Source organism: Stomoxys calcitrans, chromosome 5 (assembly GCF_963082655.1).
Source record: "Stomoxys calcitrans chromosome 5, idStoCalc2.1, whole genome shotgun sequence".
NCBI lineage: Eukaryota > Metazoa > Arthropoda > Insecta > Diptera > Muscidae > Stomoxys > Stomoxys calcitrans.
Window position 1 is genome coordinate 127778746 of NC_081556.1, and position 27510 is coordinate 127806255.

Here is a 27510-nt window from a genome sequence, read left to right on the forward strand (position 1 = left end):
ACTTTTTGGTACTTTTTAGTACTTAAAGGTACTAATATCACGCCTCAATCCGGCCTTATCCCGTTCTTCGACCCAAGACCAAATTTCGTGCAAAATTTCATAATTCTAGCTTTAGCCGTTTGGGCTGGGCGATGATTAGTCAGTCTGTCAGCAACCAGTCAGTCACGCAACTCTTTTATATAGGGGCGGCAATGGATACTTCGATGTATTGCAAACGGAACGACAAAATGAGTATACCCCCATCCTTTGGTGGTGGTTATAAAAAGGAAAAACAATTTTCCCTTGACCATAAAATCCATGACATTAATCTTTCAAATATCCATCAACTTTGCAAACGAATTGGTCCAGTTGGCTGATATTTTCCAACCAACATACACTCAATGCACCATTTCGTAGGAAAAAAACAACAAAAATGGAAGGAGTATGGTATTGGGGGGCTTTAATAATTCTCTTTGAATTCTATGGTGCTAGATTTGTAGTGTTTGTAAGAGAAACAATAATGGTTTTCTCTCTTTCTCTCTTTTTTGTTCCTCTTGGTTGCTTTGATTAAAGAGAGTTAAAGCAAGAGCATTTGTGCTGCATTGCCACACAGCTGTTTTTGCCTCTCTGCTGTCTCGTGGGGGTTTGGGGTTGTTTATCCATTTTATTAGAGGATGTTCTCATGGAATATCCCATATTTTCAGTTTGCAGAGCAACGAAAATTTTTTGCTATGGCAAAAAGTTTATAAAAGCATTTGTCCGCATGGAAAATATTTCAGTTTCAGTGGAGCAGCCGGCGTTAAAACACGATTACGATAAAAACAGAAAATACTGAAAATAGAAACCGAACCGAACATACACACACAAACACACACAATCTCAAACATACCTAATTCAAATCCAGACAAACAAAAGCCAACAGCATAACACAAGAAAAAAAAAACACTCTCACTAACTGTCAGCAGCTGTGTGGCAGCGGCAGCATTATTAGAATAATAACAACAACAACACCACCACTGAGACTATAGTGTAAAAATGAAAGATTAGAGTAGAAAAAAAAACAACAACAACACAATAACAACAACCATTTAACTAGACAGCAAAGAAAACTCATCCTCATCATCATTGAGAAAGATAAAATACCAGCAAAATTGAGAAAAAAAAACGCAAATAGAAAAAACACAAAACAACAACATATGATGTCTCGAGATGATATGATGGGAGGCAAGCAGAGCGGCAAAAGCATCAACAATAAAAACAACAAAAACAATATATCTAATAAATATTAAAAAAAAAGAATTAAAAATAAACAAAAGATAAAAAAAGCTAAACGAAAATTTTTGGAAAAAAAGAAAAAAAGTGTAAAAAAAGGAAAAATTAAAAAAAAGTGAAAATAAAAAGTATTCAAAGATGATATAAAAAAAGACTTAGAAATTTAATAGAAAGTCTTTAATTACCTAAAAAAAAGGTTTCCAAATTATACAAAATTCTAAAACAATAACAAAAACAAGCGCCAAAAACAAAAAACCCCACTGATAACAAAAAAATTGAAAAAAAAATTATTTTCATCTCCTCGGCATCACAACAAAGTGTTAGAGTGTGTGTTTGTCTTTGCCTTGTTGTCTGTCTGGCTGGCTGGTCTAGTGTGTTTCTGATTTACCACCATACCACCTTACTACCTCATCCAACCGTCCCCACAAAGACTGTGTGTGGGTGTTGTCGTCTGCCTTCGTTCGTTTGTTTTTTTTCTCCCCCCTCCCTCCTCCATACACAGGGAATTGGCAAATTGAGAAGGGCAACAAGACAGCAGTCTGAACACATGTGTGTCTATGCGGTATCTTAGCGCTTCGGTGTATGTGTGTTTCACTGAGTATGTGCTACTGTGTGTGAGCGACGCGTAACTCTTTGATTATCTTCAATTGTCATATCATTTCTCAATAACAAAAACAAATTCCAAGTCAAAGGAAGCAGACTCAAACTAGAACAACAACAATTTAAACGTTTATCGATAATCGATTATAGATTTCCCAAAGCGCTGAGGTGCAGTGCGTGCTGTTTTGCTCCCATTGGCTATGACAATTCAGTGATAGTTGTGTGTGCATTTTGTTGTGATTTTTATATTTGCATTGCATGACAGATGTATTCCATTTGTCAAATGTCTAAAAAATAAAACGCACTATTTAGAGGCAACAGCAACAACAAATTGCTGTAAAATCATCAGAAAAATCCAAAAACATAGGCAAAAAAATCAAATAATTTTTTGTGTTTGCTCTTCGCGCTACATATATCTTAGCTAAAATGTGTGTATGTTAATATTGCTAATTTTGAAAAGTTTATCTAAAAGCAACAAAGAAATTGTGTGTTAAAAAAGTTTCACAAAAAAAAAAAAAATGTTGGAAAACCCCATTCACTATTCATTAGTAATGAAAAATTTCCTTTAAACTCTCAGTGATTTTTCCGTCGGTTTTTTCTTCGATTTTATTAGTTAAACATAAAGCAGAAAAAATTGTGACCATTTTTATCATAAGCCAGCCGTCATTCATAGTTTACAACAGAAAGGGGGAAATAGTCACGACACAACAGCACCCCCAAGTCAACAGCATCATTGTAGCCGCATTGCATTATTGTTGTGTTTGTGTTTTTGCCTCCCATTTAAATATAACAGCAGTAACAACAACAAAAGCTTAAAAGGTAAATGTATGTCATAGTATAAAATTTACTTAGATGTAATAGAAACAGATAAGGGAGGTTAAAATTTAAGAAGAATTTATTTTTTAATAGTATGGTCGAATGCTAAAAATACTTAAGAACTTTTTTTTTGTACCCACCACCGTAGGATAGGGTGTTCCCAACTCAATGGCTTCTGAACTGACTACACTTACAAAGTATGATGATATTGGATTTTTATGCGTCAAGACGAAATATTTGGGCCAGATTTTCATTTTAACGTGCTCCTTTATTGCACCAAATTCGGAGGTGGATATCTGCCTGAGATATTCCGAATTTATAAGGGAGGCATCGAATCCACATGCATATTCCGATCTTGTTTGTTTCGATGACTTCAACTTATTTCAGATATCGTGGGTCTCGAGAGAGAACGCCATGGGCTATGTGGCTGTTTCATCAACAGTTTCCTCAATTGGTATGGATACATTCTGGGAGAACATTTTTGACAGTGCTAGTTTCAGATGAATAACATTCGTAATATAAGGGATAGGATTTTGGACCTGGTGTTCATCTCGATAGTAGACATTTCTTTAAGTAGATGCTTGCCATTTGCGGAACCTGAGGATGGATACTATCCGACTTTGTCCGTTTTTATAGCCACCACCGAAGGATGAGGGTATACTCATTTTGTCATTCCGTTTGAAACACATCGAAATATCCATTTCCGACCCTAAAATATTTTAGATCGTCATAAAAATCTAAGACGATCTTGCCATGTCAGGCCGTCTGTCTATTGAAATCACGCTACAGTCTTTAAAAATAGAGATATTGAGCTGAAACTTTGAACAGACCCTTTTTTTGTTCATAAGCAGGTTAAGTACGAAAATGGGCTATATCGGACTATATCTTGATATAGCCGCCATATAGACCGATCGGCCGATTTAGTGAGTTGTGATAGGCCCTTCGACATCCTTCGTTAATTTGGCTCAGATCGGTCCAGATTTGAATATAGCTGCCATATAGACCGATCCTCGGATTTAGGGTCTTAATCGTCGTTAAAATCTAAGACAATCTTGACATGTCCGGCCGTCTGTCTGTTAAAATCACGTTACAGTCTTTAAAAATAGAGATATTGAGCAAAATTTTGTCTTTTCTTTTCATGTTCTTTTTTGTCCATAAGCAAGTTAAGTTCGGAGATGGGCTATATCGGACTATATCTTGATATAGCCCCCATATAGACCTAAGACCCTTGATCGGCCGGATCAAGGGTCTTAGGCACATAAAAGCCACATTTATTGTCCGATTTTGTTGAAATTTAAGACAGTGAGTTGTGTTAGGCCCTTCGACATCCTACGTCAATTTGGCTCACATCGGTCCAGATTTGGATATAGCTGCCGTAAAGACCGATCCTCGGATTAAGGGTTTTAGGACCATAAAAGCCACATTTATTATCCGATTTTGGTGAACTTTGGGACAGAGAGTTGTGTTAGGCCCTTCGACATCCTTCTTAAATTTGGCTTAGATCGGTTCAGATTTGGATTTAGCTGCCATTTAGACCGATCTACAATTTTAAGATTTTGGGCCCATAAAAGGTGCATTTTTCGTCATATGTTGCCGAAATTTCCTACAGTGAGTTAAGTTAGGCCCCTGAGCATCTTTCTGCTGTATGTCCCAGATCGGTCCAGATTTGGGTATACCTGCCATATAAACCCATCTCTGGATCTAAGGTCTTGGGCTCATAAAAGGCGCATTTACTGTCCGATTTCGCCGAAATTTGGGACAGTGAGTTAAGATAGGCCCCTCGACATCTTTCTGCAATATGTCCCAGATCGATCCAGATTTGGGTATACCTGCCATATAAACCTTTATAGCTGCAATATAGACCGATCTCTCAATTTAAAGTCTTGACCCTATAAAAGGCCCATTTATAATCCGATTTCGCTGAAATTTGACACAGCGGCTTATGTTATGCTCTTCGACATCCCTGTCTTATATGGTTGAGATGGGTCTATACTTGGATATAGCTACCAAAAAGACTAATATTTTGTTATACAACATTGAACAATGACTTGTACTTATTAGGCAACTCAATGTCCGTGCCGAATTTGGTCCAAATCGGACCATGTAGCTTTTATGGGGGCATAAATTATGGATTTTTTCTTCTCAATATCTATACTGCCTTCATTAGGCCGAGGTTGGAATATAACTCACATATATGGGCAGGAGCTCCAAAATCATCCTTGAAGCTACTTGACCCGGTTCAACGGAGAGCAATGGTGTTGATTGGAGACAGTAGGGTATCCAACTCTATTGCTTCTCTTGAACATCGTCGGAATGTGGGTAGCGTTGTATTGCTCTATCGCTATTTTCATGGCGTGTGTACCAGGGATATTCGTCTCCTTATCACTGACGTTAGAATGTTGACCAGGCATACAAGACTTGCCAGGAACTCACACCTGTTTGTAATTGATTGGCCAGTCGACCGAACCATGCAGTACTGAAAAAAATTCATTTTTCACCCGAACCATTTGTATGTGGAATCATCTTCCGACAAATGTCTTTCCCACCGACATTGACGTTCAGAAATTTAAGACTAATATCAATAAACACTACTCCCTCTTCCCCCCCCCTTCCATGTTGTCTTCCAATGCGTCAATTGAAGCGGGCTTGGCTGCATAGACATGAGCTTTAACATAACCCCACAACAAATATTCTAAAGTAGTAAAATCGGAGGATCTTAGCGGCCAATTAAGCGGTCCCAAACATAAATTAAAATGTTTACTGAACTCGCCTCTCAATAAGTCCATTGTAAGGCGTGCTGTAAGACATGTGGCCTTGTTGTTGAAACCACACATCATACAAGCCAAGCTCTTGCATTTGGGGGAACAAAAATTGGATACCATTTCACGGTAGCGCTAACCATTCACAGTTACGTTGCGATTCGTATCACTTTTGAAGAAGTACGGTCCAATGATGCCACCAGCCTATAAACCGCACCAAACTGTGACTTTTTCTGTGTGCATTGTCAGCTTTTGCAATGCTTCTGGCTGATCTTCACTCCAAAATCGACTTTCTGCTTATTTACGTACCTATTTAAACCATTCATTTCGTCTTATCTCCATTTACTGCCAGACCCATTTTCACTGACTCTCTTTCGAGTCTTTCAAAGGCTGCAGTTACTACTTCCGGTGACCGACCTATGATATCGATGTCATCGGCAAAGGCGAGTAGCATATGTTCTCTTGTGATTAGTGTGCCATATCTATTCACATCTGTATCTCGTATAATCTTCTCCAGCAGGATATTAAAGAGATCACACGATAGACTGTTTCCTTGTCTGAAACCTCGTTTGGTATTAAATGGTTCGGAGAGATTCTTTCCTATTCTTACTGAGGAACGCGTATCAGCGAGGGTCATCCTGTAGAGTTTTATTAATTTTGCAGGTATACCAAACTCAGACATGGCTTGAAATACCTTCGAACGTAAAGGAGTATCGAAGGCGGCTTTGTAGTCAACAAAGAGATGCTAGGTGTTGATTTGTCCTTTTCGGCTCTTTTCTAGGATTTGGCGCAGTGTGAATATCTGGTCTAGGGTGGATTTACCAGGTCTAAAGCCTCACTGATAGGGCCCAATTATCTAATTGACTTTAGGTTTTAATCTTTCACACAGTACGCTCGAGAGTATCTTCTATGCGATGGGGAGGAGACTTATTCCTCTGTAGTTGGCACATTTCGTCTTGTCTCCTTTCTTGTGTACGGGACATAGTATGCTGAGGTTCCAATCATGGGGTATGCGTTCTTCTAGCCAGATTGCGCAAATAAGCTGATGCATATGCCTTTTCAGCGCTCTTAAATGGTTAAGCGGGTAATCCGTCGGCTCCTGCTGCCTTGTTGAGATATGATACTTAACCAATTTAGCTCATTGTATGTTGAGTTCTGCTCACAATTCCTGCCAGAAATTCGAAAAACCCCAAAATATATTCCAATATTTATTCGCCTTTACTTTTTTAAACCCATTATCCCTCTGTCCTTCATTATTTTAAGGATTTCAAGGTTTTACACCCCCATTCCCCAATGAGAAGTAAAATTAGTAAAGTTAAAGGCAAACTAGGTATATAAAGCCAATGAAGAAACACGCACATCGTCTTAAACCAAATACAAGTGTTCTTAAAGTCTGTGCACTGCAGCAGTCAAAGTGTAGAATGGTTTTGGCGGTATGGCAAGAAGGCAAAATTTATTGCCATTTGTGGGCCATAAATAAAATTGAATTGAGAGTAAATGTTTATACAGCTTTCTTTGTGGCTATTATTTACTTACTTGCCAACTGTTAATTAAGGACTTGGACTTAGGGATTTCAGATGAAGCCTTTCCAAGTATAAGACAAACAGATTTCCCCTTTTTTATGAGCCTTTGCAAAGCGTTTAAGCGCTAAGTGGGGGGGGGGGGGGGGAAACAACAACAACAACAAACAGCAAAATAATCGTTTTCATGAAAAGGAAAATGAAAAACAAACTGACATTTATTTCGTATTATAATTAAATTTACAAAAAAAAACTTTGAATTGGTTAAAGAAATTTGATGAGATTTAGATTGAGGTTGGTGGCGGTCCATGTCGTTAGCAGTGAAAAAAAAGGATGAAGGAAAGTCAACGCCGACTATATGAAAAATCCGCAATTACTTTTTGGGCAACCAAAATCCGCAATTACTTTTTGGGCAATGGCCAAACTTTCTAGAACTCCAAAAATAATTTATGGGTTTTATATGGAAAATATATCCATACTAATAAAAAAATTTCTATAAAAAGTTAGGGTTAAGTTATTATAGTTTAGAATGCTCAACCCATTAAACCTTTGATAAACGAATATTTCTATTGTCTTATTTAGGCGATGGGGTCCTTGAGGACCTCAGCAATTGTAACTCTACTAAATGTAAAAATGTTCTGGACATTTTTAGGGAAGGTCATAGGCTTTCAGTCACTTTTTGTAGATGATCCTTGTCTCTAATACAGGGAGAGATGTAGGGCCAGAGACAGGGTGCCATATATAACCATCTTAAACTAGTGAAGCGATCTTTGTGATTTTTATACCCACCACCTTTCGATGGGGTTACGAGGGTTGCATTTTATATTTTGGGATTGGACAAGTTTTGTATTGCAATCTGCCAACTGATAGCTCTATTGTAAAATTTGACCTTTTTGAGGTTATATGTACTCGGAACCTTTTGCCATACGAGCGCTATTTGTGTTTTTTACAGTAACTTTAAAGATTCATCTCGCCCATAAAATGGAATTAAATCGTGAACATATTCGAGCGATTATGTTTTACAACTTTCCTTGTGGACTAACTCAACAACAGTGCATCGATGAACTTAATTAAATTTTTGCTGATGAAGCTCCATCAAGGGCCAGGGTTTATCGATGGTATGGTGAATACAACTGAGCTCGTGGTTCACTCCAAGACGAATTTCGTGAAGATTGTCCAAAATAAGTTGTTGTTCCAAAAATCATTAATGCTGTGCACCAACTGATTTTGCAAGATCCTAATGTGACCTATCGAGAGATTGAGACAACCGTAGGCATTTGTGGGGCCTGCATATATTCAATATTGCACTAACATTTGACCATTTGATCAAAAAAATTTTTGGGCATTAGACCCTTTATCGGCAGATCGGTCTATATGGCAGCTATATCCAAATAGGGTCTGATTTGGCCTCTTCAAGATCTAAACCTGTGTGCAGCAGAACGACATTTTTGTGACAAATTTCAGAGCAATATCTTGATTTTATGAAAGCTGTAGAGTGATTATAGCTGACGGATGGGTAGACGGACAGAAGCACGGACATCGCCGAATCGCCTTAGAAGTTTAGGGCGAAAAAGGATATTTCGATGTGTTGCAAACGGAATGACTAAATGAACATACTCCCTATGCTATATTTAGAATGAAAGCAGTGAGGAAAGGCAAAAGCCGGGCGGTGCGGATTGTGTAGTACCCTACACCTACCCTATAAGTCACGAGTGATTTTTGGGCTATTATCTTTTTGGCAACACTGGTTTAAACAGCTCACGAACGTTTCGTGTTTTTTTTTTCGCTGACAAACATTTTCAGTTTGGTCCATAATTTAACCATGAAACGTCTTACAAACGATCAACGCTTGAAAATAATTGAATTTTATAATCAAAATGCGTGCCCTATTGAGTTCATTGCGCGCTTCATTGTGTTCAGCGATGAGGCTTATTTTTGGCTCAATGCTTACGGTAATAAGCAAAATTGTCGATTTTGGAGTAAAGATCAGCCAGAAGCATTGCAAGAGCTACCAATGCATCCAGTAAAAGTCACAGTTTGGTGCGGTTTATGGGCTGTTGGCATCATTGGACCGTACTTCTTCAAAGATGATGAGAATCGTAAAGTAATTGTGAATGGTGAGCTCTACCGTGAGATGATATCCAACTTTGTTTTACCCAAATTGCAAGAGCTTGACTTGCAGGACATGTGGTTTCAACAAGACGGTGCCTCAAATTACACAGCACGCATAACAATGGACTTATTGAGCGGCGAGTTCGGTGAATATTTTTTATTTTGGGAAAATGCCGCGAAATCCGTACTTGGGTACCGGAAGCCTCCTCCAAGAAACTCATGGTACGACCCAGAGTGTCGAGATGCTACTGAAGCCAAGAATGCGGCATATAGAGCAATCCTGCAATCAGTAGCAACGCGCCAGATGAAGGAGAGGTATGGGGAGAAAAGGAGAGAGGAGAAACGTCTATTCCGCAGAAAGAAAAAAGGAAATGGAAAGACGTGAGTGTGAGCGAAATGAGATGTGAAGGAGTCAGAATGAAGTTCGGAAATTCTACCAAAGAATTAAACATCAAACCAATCGTTTTGGTGTAGGCACATCCGCTTGCAGAGACAAAGAAGGAATTCTGGTAACTGACACCGATAACATGCTGAGGATATGCAAAGAACATTTTACCCAACTGCTAGTGTCCGATGTTGGCGGCGAAGAGGATACCGCAGAACCAATCAATGATGATGGTATAGAATGTTTACCTCCTAGTCAGAATGAGGTCCTAGTAGCAGTGACCCGACTTAAGAACAACAAGACAGCAGGAGCCGACGGGTTACCCGCTGAACTATTTAAGAACGGAGGCGACACGCTGATAAGGCGTATGCATCAGCTTATTTGCGCAATCTGGCTAGAAGAACGCATACCCGATGATTGGAACCTCAGCATACTATGTCCCATACACAAGAAAGGAGACAAAACGGAATGTGCCAACTACAGAGGAATAAGTCTCCTCCCCATCGCATAGAAGAAACTCTCGAGCGTACTGTGTGAAAGATTAAAAGCTAAAGTCAATGAGATAATTGGGGCCTAACAATGCGGCTTTAGACCAGGTAAATCCACCCAAACCAGATATTCACACTGCGCCAACCCCTGGAAAAGACCCGAGAAGGACAAATTAACACCTACCAACTCTTTGTTGACTACAAAGTCGATGCTCCTTTACGTTCAAAGGTATTTCAAGCCATGTCTGAGTTTGGTATCCCTGCAAAATTTATAAGACTCTGAAGGATGACACTTGCTGATACGCGTTCTTCAGTAGGAATAGGAAAGAATCTCTCCGAACCATTTAATACCAAACGAGGTTTTAGACAAGGAGACAGCCAATCGCGTGATCTCTTCAATATCCTGCTGGAGAAGATTATACGAGATGCAGAAGTGAATAGATATGGCACAATAATCACAAGAGAGCACATGCTACTCGCCTATGCCGACGATATCGATATCATAGGTCGGTCACCGGAAGTAGTAACTGCAGCCTTGGAAAGAATCGAAAGAGAGTCAGTGAAAATGGGTCTGGCAGTAAATGGAGATAAGACGAAATGGATGGTTTGCACTCCCAAAAGGCGTTGCACAGCCGAGCGGATAAAGAAAATGGAGAAAGTTGGGAACCACAACTTTGAGACAGTCAGTAACTTTATCTACCTCAGCACCGCCGTAACCGAAACGAATGACACCAGTTTTGAGATTAAGCTCCCGCAATGAAGTCTTTTGAAGGCAAACACGGTGGTACACACAAACCGGGAAGACCAAAAGCCCGATGGAAAGATGAAGTGGTGGGAGACACCTCGAAACTTGGTGTCAGAGATTTTAGAATGAGCGCAGAAGATCGGGGCGCTTGGTATGCTATTCTACGTTCGGCTAGTGAAACAAATATTCTGTCATAGCCAATTAAAGGGCCGAATCTTATATACCCTCCACTATGGATCGCATTTGTCGAGCTCAATGCGCAGTACTTCTTTTTAGGCAAAGAAAGAATATTGAATAAGAACTGTTATGCTATTGGATCTATATCAAGTTATAGTCCGATTTGGACCATAAATGAATGCTGAACATCGTAGAAGTCATTGTGTAAAACTTCAGTTCATTCAGATAAGAATTGCGCCTTGTAGGGGCTCAAGAAGCAAAATCGGGTGTTCGGTTTATATGGGAGCTGTATTAAGCCATTGATCGATTCAGAACATTTCAGACACGTATATTGAAGGTCATGAGAAAAACGGTTGTACAAAATTTCTTCCAAATCGGATGAGAATTGCGCCCTCTAGAGGCTCAAGAAGTCAAGATCCCGGATCAGTTTATATGGCAGCTATACCAGAATATGAACCGATTTGAATCATACACAGTTGTTGGAAGTGATACCAAAACACCACGTGGAATATTTAAGTCAAATCGGACGAGAATTGCGTCCTCTAGAGGCTCAAGAAGTCAAGAGCCAAGATGAGTTTATATGGCAGCTATATTAGGTTATGGACCGATTTGGACCATACTTAGCGAAGTTGTTGAAAGTGATACCAAAACACCACGTGCAAAATTTCAGTCAAATCGGACGAGAATCGCGCCCTCTAGAGGCTCAAGAAGTCAAGACCCAAGATCGATTTATATGGCAGCTATATCAAAACATGGACCGATTTGACCTATTTACAATACCAACCGACCTACACTAATAAAAAGTATTTGTGTAGAATTTCAAGTGGCTAGCTTTACTCCTTCGCAAGTAAGCGTGCTTTCAACAGACAGAAGGACGGACGGAAAGACGGACAGACAGACGGACTGACGGATTCACATGCCTAGATCGACTTAAAATGACATGACGATCAAGAATATATATACTTTATGGGGTCTTAGACGCATACTTCGAGGTATTACAAACAGAATGACGAAATTAGTATACCCCCCTCCTATGGTGGAGGGTATACAAATCTTTAAACACCCACCACCGAAGGATGGGGGTATATTCATTTTGTCATTCCGTTTGCAATACATCGAAATATCCATTTCCGACCCTATAAAGTATATATATTCTTGATCAGCGTAAAAATCTAAGACGATCTAGACATGTCCTTCCGTCTGTCCGTCTGTCTGTTGAAATCACGCTACAGTCTTTAAAAATAGAGATATTGAGCTGAAATTTTGCACAGACTCTTTTTTTGTCCATAAGCAGATGGAGTTCGATGATGGGCTATATCGGACTATATCTTGATATAGCCCCCATATAGACCGATCCTCCGATTTAGGGTCTTAGGCCCATAAAAGCCACATTAATTACCCGATTTTGCTGAAATTTGGGACAGTGAGTTGCGTTAGGCCCTTCAACATCCTTTGTCAATTTGGCCCAGATCGGTCCAGATTTGGATATAGCAGCCATATAGACCGATCCTCCGATTTAGGGTCTTAGGCCCATAAAAGCCACATTTATTATCCCATTTTGCTGATATTTTGGACAGTGAGTTGTGTTAGACCCTTCGAGATCCTTCGTCGATTTGGCCCAGATCGGTCCAAATTTCGATATAGCTGCCATACAGACCGTTCCTCCGATTTAGGGTCTAATGCCCATAAAAGCCACATTTATTATCCGATTTTGCTGAAATTTTGGACAGTGAGTTACGTTGGGCCCTTCAACATCCTTCGTCTATTTGGCCCAGATCGGTCCAGATTTGGATATAGCTGCCATATAGACCGATCCTCAGATTTAGGGTCTTAGGCCCACAAAAGCCGCATTTATTATCCGATTTTGCTGAAATTTGGGCCAGTGAGTTGCCTTAGGCCCTTCGATATCTTTCTTCAATTTGGCACTGATCGGTTCAGATTTGGATATAGCTGCCATATAGACCGATATCTCGATTTAATGTTTTGGGCCCATAAATGGCGCATTTATTGTCCGATGTCGCCGAAATTTGGGACAGTGAGGTGTGTTGGGCTCTTCGATGTTGGTCTTCCATTTGGCTCAGATCGAACCAGATTTGGATATAGCTGCCATATAGACCGATCTCTCGGTTGAACAATGACTTGTACTTATAAGAATTTGGTCTAAATCGTTGTATATGTCTATATAGCTGCTATGGGGCATAAGGTATGCATTTTTCACTGGATTTTGACGAAAGGTTGTTCACATATATACCCGAGGTGGTGGGTATCCAAAGTTCGGCCCGGCCGAACTTAACGCCTTTTTACTTGTTTTAAAAACTTTGGTGAAGCTCTTAAAAAAACGCCCTTTATAATCTTTATGGGATCTTGGACCAATATTTTGATATGTTACAAATGGAATGACTACGTTAGTACACCCCCATCCTATAGTAGAGGGTATAAAAAAACAAGCAGTCGTCAAGTATGAAATTGGGATCTGAACATTTTTTCGCTTTTTTTAAAGACCAGCAGTTGATACCAGCCAAGCATTGGTTTTAAAAAAAGATTCGTTGAAATTTGCCCTGATATGAGTCAGTATTGCCACAATCTAAAGAAAGATTGGGAGATTCCGTTAGGAGTTTGTAGTATACAGATGACAGATTTCATCTCTTATCACGACCCTCTGGTTGACAACTAAAGGTCGGACGCACCAAGCCTTTTAATGAACTCTAGAGTGCGAAGCCTCTGCAGACTTATACTTTGCCGTTTAGTTGAGCCTACAGTAATCGCTTCACCAGTTGAGGTTTTATTAGCTGACAACATGCTACCGCCCGACACTATCGCCACAACTGTTGGTTATGGAAGCCCAATCTAAGTATACTGCCAGGTTTTAGATCTTCCGCTGTACTATTCAATAAACACTACCTTGGGCTGCTGGAACATCTACCACCACCTATAAAGTATTTACACCGAGATGAATAGATAATCCTGAGAAGCACATTGCAAATACATCTACTCTAAGGCTCAAACAAGCATCTAATAGAGATAAATAGAAAAAAACAAAAACAGGATAATACAAAAATAAGAGGATATAGACGACATATGACATATGATTGACAAAGGAGGTGTTAATTTCTAAAGGTTCTTTTTCTTCACGAGGCAGTAAATAGGACTACAAAATGTTGAGAGTTTCCAAAATTCAGCGTGGGATGTGGCAAGACAAGATTTTCCACATCCCATTAAAGCTGCCAGTCTTTGTTTGTTTTTTTTTCTTACCAAAACCTCTAAATCCTTAGCATTCTCCTCCCCACCATCCTTCTCAATGATTTTTGCTGCCTTTTAAGCCCTTTTGAATTTATTTTTTTCTTAAACTGTTACCTTCCACTTCCCTTTCGCTACTTTGGTGGTTGATTTATTTTGATCCTGTCGTCATTCTCTGTTGTCCCCTTACAAGTATTGCGTTGGCGTTTTATTTATTTTCTGCATTTGTTTTGTTCCTTGTCTTTGGTTGCCTTTTACCTCTTATTTCACTTTTCCTTCCTCTCGACTTTCTTGGGGAGGCTTGAAATTTTTTGACCTTTCTATCTTACTTGGTATGGCTTGGTATCTTTGACTTATTTTGAGGGTTTTCTGTTTCTTACTCCCTGCACCCTTTGGGCTTTTGTCTTATGTCTGTGTATTGCCTTAAGGTAGGTGAAAGAAAAAAACTCGTGATGCTAATGCTGGAGACAGTTAAGTTACACTGGAATACAAAGACAGAATTTTAGGAAAATATTCTTAAAAGACAAAATTTTCTTTCAAGAGAAATTTTCTTTAAAGACAATACCTTATGAACTTTTTTTTCTTACTAGAAAATTTTTAAGAAATTTTCTCTAAAGACAAAATTTTAGTGTGACATAAAATTTCATGTTGTCCAGTGTTTATATATGGTTTTTGTTGTTGTTGCTTAAGATATACCCAGTCATACTGCAGTGATATCTGTTGAATTGCCGTCTATGGCGTCTATGCCTGATTTCATGTTTTCGTTGCTGCTGCTGCTGCTTCTTCTTCGTTACGTTTCTGCCGACTGCTGCCAGCTATTTACTTTAGTCTTGAACTTATTGTTGTTGCTTTGGTTGTTTTTGGCTTGTTTAAATTAGTCAATTGTAGATGAACCCATGTATGTTGCGATGTATGTATGTCTGTGTGTGTGTGTGTATGTGCGTGTGCATGCTTGCGCCTTGTGCCATTTGTCGGCGTCTTTGGGGTTTCTTTTGGAAAATTTACATAATTTCTCATTGTTCTCATTGGAAGGGGGTATGTTAAAGTGAAATGACTGATGTTTGATGTCTGTTGTGTCCGTTTTAAAGTTTTTGTATTGCTTTCATTGTTTTTCTCTATCTCTCATTCTAAACAATGAGGGGTAATAATTATTCTTTTGTTATCTTGAGAATGAACCCGAGTTCATGAAAAACAAATCTCGGTCATTTGTATGCATTTTGAAAGGTTGTTGTTGTTGTTGTTTTTATTGTTTTATTCACATTTGTGTACAAATTTAGAAGCATTTGAAGGCGACTACTCTATGGGGAGACCATAATGAAAGGTAAATTGCCAGAAATATGGGCTGCTATGTAGATTTCATACATAAAAAATTCGCTTATTATGATGCCTGTGATTTTTAAGCAACATAAGGATTTGCTTGAAGGAAATTTGGGAAATTTTATTTACCGTAAACATAAAGTAGACCAATTTTAGACAAAACTTTAAAAAATAGTTTATCCTCTTATTGCCAAGTAGATAAAAGTAACAAACAGTAAAAGCGTCATATATTCAGCCGGGCCGAATTTTGGATCACAGCAAGTTCTTTGGACAATTTGTCTTCAAAGACAGGAACTTGTAAGGGAATTGGGCAGTCATAACAAGACATCTCCCTGGATTTTTTTATGTTCTTAGATTAGCACAAAATCCTAAAGGTTCACAAGAAGTCAAATCGGTTGATCGATGAATATGTGAGCTATAACAGGTTATGGACCCATTAAATCCAAACTTGGTCTAATTGTTGGAAGTCATCAGAGAAGTTTCAGCCAAAATGCATAAGAATGACGCTTTCCTCAGTTACCCAAGATATATATATTCATGAGATTGGTTTATAATGGGAGCTTTATTAAGCTATTGAACAATTCAAACCAAACTTGAAATAGCTTTTGAAGGCCTAAGCGAAAGTAGTCGTACAAAATATCAGCCTTCTAGACGTTCAAAAACCGGGAGATCGATATATATGGGAGTTAAATCAGGTTATAGAGCGATTTGACCCAGTAGTCTGTCTATCCGTCCGTCTGTCTGTCCGACCATCTGTCTGTCAAAAGCACTCTAACTTTCGAAGCAGCTAAGCTAGGTGCTTGAAATTGTGCATAAATACTTCTTATAAGTGCAGGTCTGTTGGGATTGTATATGGGCCAAATTGCTCCATGTTTTGGTATAGCTGTCATATAAACCCATCTCGGATCTTGACTTCTTGAGCCTATAGAGGGCGCACTTAATATTCGATTTGGCTGAAGTTAAGTGTGGAGTTTTTTGGTTGGACCATCAACAACTGCGCCAAGTATGGCCCAAATCGGATCACAACCTGATATAGCTCTCATATAAATCTATCTCCCGATTATATTGGGTTGCCCAAAAAGTAATTGCGGATTTTTTAAAAGAAAGTAAATGCATTTTTAATAAAACTTAGAATGAACATTAATCAAATATACTTTTTTTTGCACTTTTTTCTAAAGCAAGCTAAAAGTAACAGCTGATAACTGACAGAAGAAAGAATGCAATTACAGAGTCACAATCTGTGAAAAAATTTGTCAACGCCGACTATATGAAAAATCCGCAATTACTTTTTGGGCAACCCAATACTTCTTCAACCTCTAGAGGGCTCAATTACAATTCGATTTGGCTGAAATTTTGCATAAAGTGATGCGGTTTGACCATCAACCATCAATTGTGCCAAGTTTGGCCTAAATCCGTTTTGTAACCCGATATAGCTCTCATGTAAACGGATCTCTGATCTTGACTTCTTGAGCCGCTAGAGAGCGCAATTATTATTCGATATGGCTGAAGTGTTTTGTTCTAACTTCTAAGAACTGTGCCAAGTATGGCCTAAATCGGTTTATAACTTGATATGGCTCCCATATAAACTGATCTTGGATTTTGGCTTCTTGGGCCGCTAGAGGGCGCACTTATTATCAGATTTAGCTGAAATTTTTGGTTAAAGTGCATCGTTTGACCATCAATTACAGTGGTAAGTATGGCCGAAATCGGTTCATAACTTGATATAGCTTTCATATAAACCGATTTCGGATCTTGACTTCTTAAGGCGATAGAGGGCGCAATTATTATCCGATGGGGCTGAAATTTTGCAAGAAGTATTTTGGTTTGACCATCATCAACTGTGCTAAGTATGGCCTAAATCGGTTTATAACCTGATATAACTCCCATATAAACTGATTTCGGATCGTGATTTCTTGTGTCGCTAGAGGGTGCAATTCTTATCCGATTTGGCTGAAATTTTACATGAAGTGAACTGCGTTCTTCGGTTCATAACCTGATGTAGATCCCTTATAATCCAATATGGGATCTTGACCTTGTGAGTCGCTAGAGGGCGCAATTATTATCCAATTTTATTGCTATTTTGCAGGGAATGTTTCGGGTTGACCATCAAAAACTGTGCTAAGTATGGCCCAAATCGGTTTACAACCTGATATAGCCTCCATATAAATCGATCCCTCGATTATACTTCTTGAGCCTTTTTAGGGAGCAATTCCTATCCGATTCTCCCATAAACAGTTCTCCCAATTTTATTTCTTGAGCCACTCTGGGACGCAATTCTTTTCCGATTTGACTGAAATTTTGCACAATGAATTCTACTTTGGTCTCCAACCAAGCCAAGTATGGCGTCAATCGGTTCATAATATGGTATAGCTGATATAGTAATTCTTATCCATTATCTTTTGTTTATCTATTAGGAGATATCGGTCAAACACTTGTCCAATGAGAATACCTTGGAGGAAAATGACACCGAAAGCCATACTGATCTCCTTCCTAAATCCTCTCTGTAATAGCTTTGTCTTCCCACGATCTGGATTCCTTCGACCATTTAACTGTTCCACAGTGGTGTATGCACGACCACGCCCTTAATTTGGTCTTCTCCACACTTACAGGCTTTGTATTCGTCAAGTTTATTGATGGCAGACCTCTTGCCCTTACTCTGCTAGTATTCTATCGTGATCTTACCGTCCAGGTGGTTGCAGCCCTAGACAACTTGGCCTGGTGTTCACACTCGACATCCACAAGTTGACACTTGAGCACGTCACTTGCAGGACCGTGTCACGATCAGGCAACCAGAAACTTAGTTAGAACTTGGTTGTTGTAGCCACATTTTTATGTAGAGTTGGCGATCCTCGAAGCACATGTAGGTGAGCAAGCTATTTTTGGTCCAAAGGAACGATCGCCGCGGAAACAACGTGGCCTTTGGCTATTTAATGGCGCCAAAAACTCGCCTTGTCATAACGAGCATCAGAGGCACTCAGAGGCCAGTGCCGCCCGGCTTCTCACTGAGAATCTCTAATCGATACCTCTGATTTTTCGCGATTGCCGTTGCAGCTACTCCGTATGTAGCATTCCACTATCGGTAACCTATGGACGTTAGCTCGCAGCTAAGCTTCCAAGTAACAGCAATGAACAGCACACAAATTGTAGCTCAATCTTCCAGCCTGTGTGGTGCTCACAGCTATTCCGTGTCGGTCTAAAACTCTCCTCTAACTTTATTTAATCCGTTTGGCATCGATTTCCAGATGGCACTATCAGAGTTCCGTCAATCCATGGCTGTGCCACAGGCAACAGTGCCACGCACTCAACTTTAAACAAACATTTGCTAATCCTTCCAAGTATCCTATCGTTGCCCCGCCTTTACCGGGACAGTGTGATTTGCTTCTATCATACTTCCGTCCCCTTAAGCCTCATAGCCGCACACTTAATCATCTTGCCATGGGGCAGTTTTCTTGAGTAGTCTTCATGTAACATAGCCTCGCTTATGCCAAGACAACATATTGGGTTGCCCAATAAGTAATTGCGGATTTTTCATATAGTCGGCGTTGACAAATTTTATCTACGGCTTGTGACTCTGTAATTGCATTCTTTCTTCTGCCAGTTATCAGCTGCTACTTTTAGCTTGCTTTAGAAAAAAAGTGTAAAAAATGTATATTTGATTAAATTTCATTCTAAGTTTTATTAAAAATGCATTTACTTTCTTTTAAAAAATCCGCAATTACTTTTTGGGCAACCCAATATATTCTCTAAACCTGTTGTAATACCCTTATGTTGCACTTTTTCTTCATCGCCCTCCACCAAACTAAGAGGCTTGTCGGTAAGCTCCCGCATCTAACACTTCCAGTTCTGTTTCATTCCCCCAAAGCAACTCCAAAGTATTTGACCTTGTCATATATCGCAGAGGTTAGTATGTCCGCCTATGACGCTGAACGCCTGAGTTCGAGTCCAGGCAGGACCTTCAGAAAAATTGTCAGCGGTGGTTATCCCCTCCTAATGCTGGCTACATTTGTGAGGTACTTTGCCATGCAAAAACTTCTACCCAAATAGGTGTCGCTCTGCGGCACGCTGTTCGGATTCGGCTATAAAAACGAGGTCCCTTATCATTGTGCTTAAAATTGAATCGGCCAGCACTCATTGATTTGTGAGAATTTTGCCCCAGTTCCTTAATGGAATGTTCATGGGCAAATTTGCATTTGCATATATCGAAAACGTTCTCTGGAATAAGTGGCCCACCTTCATGTTCCTTGGGAACAGGCAGATTTCAGTCTTCTTTCAGGGTCAACCCTAGGTTGGGCTACCTCTAGGGTCTCAATGTTGACCGTTGTCGTATGCCATCTGCAAAACACTTTCGGCTTTTCTGCGTAGCTGATTCTGATCTTCTGCATAGTTGATTTAATTTCAAATCCATCCTTACCCAGCATCCTTAATAGATTATTAATGATGATCACCCATAGGAGAGATCATAAAATGTCCCTCTGTGGCGTGCCCTGAGTCACTTTCAACCTTATCTTTAAGTCACGGCAGCCACAATTTGTCCCACATGTTCCTCAACATAGGGTTTGTCCAGTCTCTTAGGATTTAGTCCACCAGGTTCTTGTCATTGGATCAGTGTATCGGCCCCCACATTGTTAAAAGCCTCACTCAGAGTCAATGCACCAATGTGTAAGCCATGACATCGCAGGATGCTTTTATTTTAGGCACAACCTGTTGCAGGGTAGTCTCCGCATACCTTCCCTTGACATAGGCCGCCTGTTTGTATTTGAGCAGTTCTCTGGATATCCTACTCTTTATCATAACATTGACAATATGTTCCATGGTTTTTGTGTAGAAAGGTTATAAGGCTTATGGGTCTATAGGCCTTTGGGTTGGGATAGCTTCCCTTGCCAGGCTTGGGTATAAATACCACCTTTTCCTCCTTCCAAGCCGTCAGAGTTAATGCAAAAATTAGTGTGTTAAGACAATATTCTAGTATAACAAGGAAATAGAAGTTTCATCTAAACTTGATTTCTTCTACTTTTCCCATCTTAAATTTGTTTCCATATCCCTTTTACCCTACTTCTCTTCCTCTAGACCCCTGTAATGTTTCTATTCCCCACATGTTTCTTAATCGCAATTCAATATAAGTACAACAACACTCGTCCACTTCAAACCTCAACACACACAGACAGACAAACTCATTAACGGCTTGATAATGACGAGACCATGTAAATGGTTATGCGGTCACCAGAGCTTGTGTCTCTCTCTCTCTTACTCCCTCTCACACATGCACACACACACCACACGCACACACTGTAGCACAATGCCAAACAATTCAATTGAACAGCCAGCTATTATAGTGAAAAAACAACATCACTTGTGACGTATGATAAACATTTAATTAAATATTAATCATAGGCTTAAGTGTTTATTTATAACGAAGTTTCAGTGTTTATTTATGTTCGGCTCGATTAATTGCAAGCATCGCAGTGGCGCGCAGCCATCACCAACAAACTTGCAAGCCATTCACTCATTTTGGCGTTTCATATCACCGACACTACGGGAATATTAGGGGAAATCTGGTATAGCTGTTATAAAGACGACACTGAAAATTGAACATCTTAAGCTAAAGCCTTTCTACAACTAAGCCGAATATAGTCCAGAAGGGCTATATTTAAGGTGTAGGTCCCATACCCCATATCCCATAACTTATCCCAGATTTTTGGTATTTTTTACCGCTCACAACAAAAGATAACACCGTTTGGCCCAATGTGCATAGGCATACCGCCCGTTCAGCTCTTTAAACGGCCTCAGGTCAATATTTCAAGGTGTTACGAACAGAATGATTAGATTCCTATACCCCCATCTTGCGGTGATGGAGTATTTTCATTTTTGCTAAATTTCCAGCGAAGAACACAATTTTAGCAAATTTTTTGGAAAAAAAATTTTACGAAAAACAATTAAAAGCTTGCTAAGTTCGGCCGGGCGGAAACCTATATACCCTCCACTATGGTTCGCATTTGCAAGTGTTTTGCATGTTTTTTTTTAAAGGAAGATAGGGAATAAATCACTAAGAATCGCTTTCCAAAACCAAATCAAGGAATAGGCTATATGGAAGCTATGTTATGGTATGGACCAATTTTGACCATACTTGGCATACATGTTGAAGGTCATAGTTAATCGGATAAAAATTCCGCATTTTAGGGGCTCAAGATCAGGATCATTACCCTGTTGCAGCAAAGGTTCGCACCCGTTTGAACATGGCGAGGAAAGTACGATCTGACACAGCACGGAAGCTAAATTGCAAATTGTTCCCATGAACATTCCACTAAGGACCAGTGGCAAACTTCTCACATATCCATGAGTGCAGTCCGATTCAAGTTTAAGCTCAATGATAAGGGGCCTCCCTTTTATAGCCGAGTCCGAACGGGGTGCCGCAGTGCGACACCTCTTTGGAGAAAAGTTTTTAGATGGCAAAGTACCTCACAAATTTTGCCAGCATTAGGAGGGGAAAACCACCGCTGAAAATTTTTCCGATGGTCTCGCCAAAATTTGAACTTAGGCGTTCCGCGTCATAGGCGGACATCGGTGGCACGGAAGCTGGACATTGAAAAGCTGCAAACACAACAAATGGCAGCGGTATACTCCACTCGACTGACCCAACTGCTCGATGAAAGCACTCCTCATATGCGAACGAGTCCGAACGTCGTGCCGCAGTGCGACACCTCTTTGGAGAGAAGTTTTACATGACAAAGTACTTCACAAATGTCGCCAGTATTAGGAGGGGAAAACCAATGCTGAAAATTTTTCTGATGGTCTCGCCAGTATTCGAACCTAGGCGTTCAGCGTCATAGGCGGACATCGGTTGCACGGAAGTTGGACATTGCAAAGCTGCAACACAACAAATAGCAGCGGCATACTCCACTCGACTGACCCAACTGCTTGATGAAAGCACTCCTTGTTCCGATGATATAATGGCGCAGTGGCAAACTATTGTCCCTTCCATGGAAAATGCCGCGAAATCCGTACGTGGGTACCGGAAACCTCCCCCAAGAAACCCATGGTACGACCAAGAGTATCGAGATGCTACTTAAACCAAGAATGCGGCATATAGAGTAACCCTGCAATCAGTAGCAACGCGCCAGATGAATGAGAGGTATGGGGAGAAAAGGAGAGAGGAGAAACGTCTATTCCGCAGAAAGTAAAAGGAAATGGAAAGACGTGAGTGTGAGCGAAATGAGATGTATAGGAGTCAGAATGAAGGCCGGAAATTCTACCAAAGAATTAAACACCAAACCAATGGCTTTGGTGCTGGCACATCCTCCTGCAGAGACAAAAAAGGAAATCTGGTAACTGACACCGATAACATGCTGAGGATATGAAAGGAATATTTTACCCAACTGCTAGTGTCCGACGTTGGCGGCGAAGATGATACCGCAGAACCAATCCCTGATGATGGTATAGAATGTTTACCTCCTAGTCAGAATGAGATCCAAGTAACAATGACCCGACTAAAGAACAACAAGGCTGCAGGAGCCGACGGGTTACCCGCTGAACTATTTAGGACCGGTGTCGACACGCTGATAAGGCGTATGCATCAGCTTATCTGCGCAATCTGGCTAGAAGAACGCATACCCCATGATTGGTCCCTCAGCATAATATGTCCCATACACAAGAAAGGAGACAAGACGGAAAGGAGACAACATCTCATACAATATACTCTCGAGCGTACTGTGTGAAAGAATAAAACCTAAAAAAAGCTGTATAAGCTGAATGGAGTCGATAGCTTAGTTACACGCATCAAAATACAACGGCATCGTTGGCTACTTCATGTTGTCAGCATAGATGAAGAAGCTCCAGCAAAGAAGTCTTTTGAAGGCGAACACGGTGGTACACGCAAATCGGGAAGACCAAAAGCCCAATGGAAAGATCAAGTGGTGGGAGACACCTCGATACTTGGTGTCAGAGATTTTAGAATGGGCGCAGAAGATCGAGGCGCTTGGAACGCTACGTTCTACATTCAGCTAGTGGAACAAATATTCTGTCATAGCCAATTAAAGTAAAGTAAAGTAAGGGGCTCAAGAAGTACATCCGGGTGATCGGTCGGTTTATGTGATAGCTATATTAGGTTATGAACTGATTCAGACCATGCTTAACACAAATGTTTGAAGTCTAAGTAGAAGCTATTGTGGGTAAGAATTTTGCATTGTAGTGGTTGAGGAAGTACATTCGGGAGATCGGTTTATATGTGATCTACATCAGGTTATGAACCAATTCAAACAACATTGGAGAACATAGTTAAAGTCATTGAGCAGAATTTTAGCCAAGTCGGGTACGACTTCCACCCTCTAGGGGCTAAAAGAGTCATCTCGAAGGATCGGTTTATATGGAGGTTATATCCAAATTGGAACCGATATGGCCCATTTGGCGACCGCTATAGTGATTTTCACTGACGAACGGAGGTAGTATGAAATAAGACCCCAATGTAAAATTAAATAAAGATCCAAAACTGGCGGTTTCTTTCAAAATGAAATAAGACCCCAAAATTAAAAATTGTATGAGGATTTAGTTGGGGCCTAATTTAATTTGGGGGTCCCCAAAATTAAAAATGAAATAAGGCCCCGAAATTTGGGCATTTATTTCATATGAAATATAGCCCCAACTTTAAAAAAATATTTTGCTCATTGAAATAAAACCTCAAAAATTAGTTTTGGGGCTTTGTATCATTTGAAACTTAGGTTTCAAAACCCCAAAACAGGGGTTTTATTCAAAATGAAAAAGACCCCAAAATTAAAAGTTGTGTGAGGCTTTAGTTGGGGCTTAATTTAATTTTTAATTTTGGGGTCCCCAAAATTAAAAATTAAATTAGGCCCCAAAATTTGGGCATTTATTTCGTATGAAATATAGCTCCAACTATAAAATAATATTTTGCTCACTGAAATAAAACCTCAAAAATTAGCTTTGAGGTTTTGTATCATTTGAAATTTAGGTCTTAGTCTTTGTTCCAATTTTTATACCCTAAAAGTATGATCCCAATGTAAAATGAAATAGAGACCCAAAACTGGTGGTTTATTTCAAAATGAAATAAGACCCCAAAATTAAAAATTGAATGAGGCTTTAGTTGAGGCCTAATTTAATTTTTAATTTTGGGGTCCCCAAAATTAAAAATGAAATAAGGCCCCAAAATTTGGGCATTTATTTCGTATGAAATATAGCTCCAACTATAAAATAATATTTTGCTCACTGAAATAAAACCTCAAAAATTAGCTTTGAGATTTTGTATCATTTGAAATTTAGGTCTTAGTCTTTGTTCCAATTTGTATACCCTAAAAATATGACCCCAATGTAAAATGAAATAGAGACCCAAAACTGGGGTTTTTTTTTTCAAAATGAAAAAAGACCCCAAAATTAGAAAATGAAATAAGAGGCCCCAAAATTTGAGCATTTATTTCATATGAAACTTTAAAATAATATTTTTCTCACTGATATAAAACCTCAAAAATTAGCATTGGGGCTTTGTATCATTTGAAACTTAGGTCTTAGTCTTTGTTCCAATTTTTATACCCTACACCACTCCTGTTGTCTGACTGTCTGTCTGTCCGTCTGTCTGTCTGTCCATGTTAATTTGTGTACAAACTACAGGTTGCAATTTTCGTCCGATCGTCTTCAAATTTGGTATGGGCATGTCTTTCGTCCTAGAGACGAAGCCTATTGAAGTTGGGAAAAATCGGTTCAGATTTGGATATAGCTCCCATATATATGTTTGCCCGATTTTCAGTAATACTGCAATAAAATGGTAATTTGTTAACCGATTTTCTCGAAATTTGGTATGGGCGTGTTTTTCAGCCTAGAGACGAAGCCTATTGAATTTGGAAAAAATCGGTTCAGATTTGGATATAGCTCCCATATATATATTTTCGACCGATTTTCAGTAATACTGCAATAAAATGGTCATTGGTTAACCGATTTTCTCGAAATTTGGTATGGGCATGTCTTTCGTCCTAGAGACGAAGCCTTTTGAAGTTGGGAAAAATCGGTTCAGATTTGGATATAGCTCCCATATATATATTTTCGACCGATTTTCAGTAATACTGGAATAAAATGGTCATTTGTTAACCGATTTTCTCGAAATTTGGTATGGGCGTGTTTTTCAGCCTAGAGACGAAGCCTATTGAATTTGGAAAAAATCGGTTCAGATTTGGATATAGCTCCAATATATATATTTTCAACCGATTTTCAGTAATACTGCAATAAAATGGCCATTTGTTAACCGATTTTCTCGAAATTTGGTATGGCCGTGTCTTTCGGCTTAGAGACGAAGCCTATTGAAATTGGAAAAAATCGGTTCAGATTTGGATATAGCTCCCATATAAATATGTTCGCCCGATTTTCAGTAATACTGCAATAAAATGGTCATTGGTTAACCGATTTTCTCGAAATTTGGTATGGCCGTGTTTTTCAGCCTAGATACAAAGCCTATTGAAATTGGAAAGAATCGGTTCAGATTTGGATATAGCTCCCATATATATGTTCGCGCGATTTTCAGTAATACTGCAATAAAATCGTCATATGTTAACTGATTTTCTCGAAATTTGGTATGGGCATGTCTTTCGGCCTAGAGACGAAGCCTATTGAAATTGAAAAAAAATTGGTTCAGATTTGGATATAGCTCCCATATACATGTTCGTCCGATTTGCAGTAATACTGCAATAAAATGGTCATTGGTTAACCGATTTTCTCGAAATTTGGTATGGCCGTGTTTTTCAGTCTAGATACAAAGCCTATTGAAATTGGAAAGAATCGGTTCAGATTTGGATATACCTCCCATATATATGTTCGCGCGATTTTCAGTAATACTGCAATAAAATCGTCATATGTTAACCGATTTTCTCGAAATTTGGTATGGGCATGTCTTTCGTTCTAGAGACGAAGCCTATTGAAGTTGGAAAAAATCGGTTCAGATTTGGATATAGCTCCCATATATATGTTCGTCCGATTTGCCGTAATAATGCAATTATATGGTAATTTTTGAACCGATTTTCTCGAAATTTGGCAGGAAGGATTTTCTAATGGCTTTTGACATTACTGGTTAATTTCATGGAAATCGGTTCAGTATGAGTAATAGCTCCCATATATATGTTCGTCAGATTTTGGGTAATTTGCAATAATGTTGCATTTGTCAACCGTAGTTATTACAGTTTGAACATATCTTTGGTCGCCGAGGTCCATCAAAAAGGGTTCAGAATTGGATATAGCTCCCACATTGTACTTATAGGGTAGGTGTAGGGTATAATACAGTCGGCACCGCCCGACATTTGCCCTTCCTTATAGGTTTAAAATGAAATTGAACCCTAAAGAATTGTTTTGAAGATTTTTTTTTGCTGTGATTGAGTTTTTTTCTTATGATCTTCTCCTCATAGTTTCGTTTCCTTATTATAACGATCCACTTTAATGTCTTCTATTGGCAACAACAAATGAAACGGCAATAAATACCAATGGCGCAATCACTGATCCGAACTATCAAAGGGAACAACAATGAATGTTGTTCGACAACATCAAATGAAAAATATAATTAATTTTCCTTAGATAGTCAGGTTGTGCGTTATTTCCTTTTTCAAACGCCCACCTTAAGTTATGGTGTGGGAAAGGTCAACATGAAATCTCCTACTAAAGAAATTATAAACAAATCAATTGTGGATATATATGGCCCCTATGTTGTTTGGATAATGATTGATTTCTTTGTGATAGAGTGATTGACAAGGGAAGTATGGAAAGATGGGGGAGATTAGGAAAGGGGGAGTCAAAACCAAATCACCTATGGCCTTTAAAGGGGGAGCTATCAAATGAATGCGTTATCATTGTAGGTAATAAAGTAGAAAAAAATAAAATACAACGAGTAAAAGCGAGCGAAGTTTGGTTGGGTCGAATCTTACATACCCTCCACCATGGGTCGCATTTGTCGAGTTCTTTTCCCGGTATCTCTTTATAGGGGGCGCCCCGTTAGCCGAGTTGGTAGCGTGCTTGAACTACCTGTGAAGGGGTCGTGGGTTCAATTCCCACCAGAAGCCTTGGTCTGTCGCTACTGTGGTATAACAATGGACTTAAAATTGTCTAATTGAATCTGTAAAGG

At 39.4% G+C, this 27510-nt stretch overlaps 1 protein-coding gene across 1 annotated transcript in view; it reads left to right on the forward strand.

The window, feature by feature from the left end:
• The first annotated feature begins 1510 nt into the window (after nucleotides 1-1510).
• LOC106080983 (diacylglycerol kinase 1) overlaps nucleotides 1511-27510 on the forward strand; it is a 380563-nt gene continuing 354563 nt past the window's right edge. Inside the window, exon 1 of the mRNA XM_059368788.1 lies at nucleotides 1511-2670. The gene's annotated coding sequence lies outside the window, so the exon portion shown is untranslated. The remainder of the gene's footprint in view (nucleotides 2671-27510) is intronic.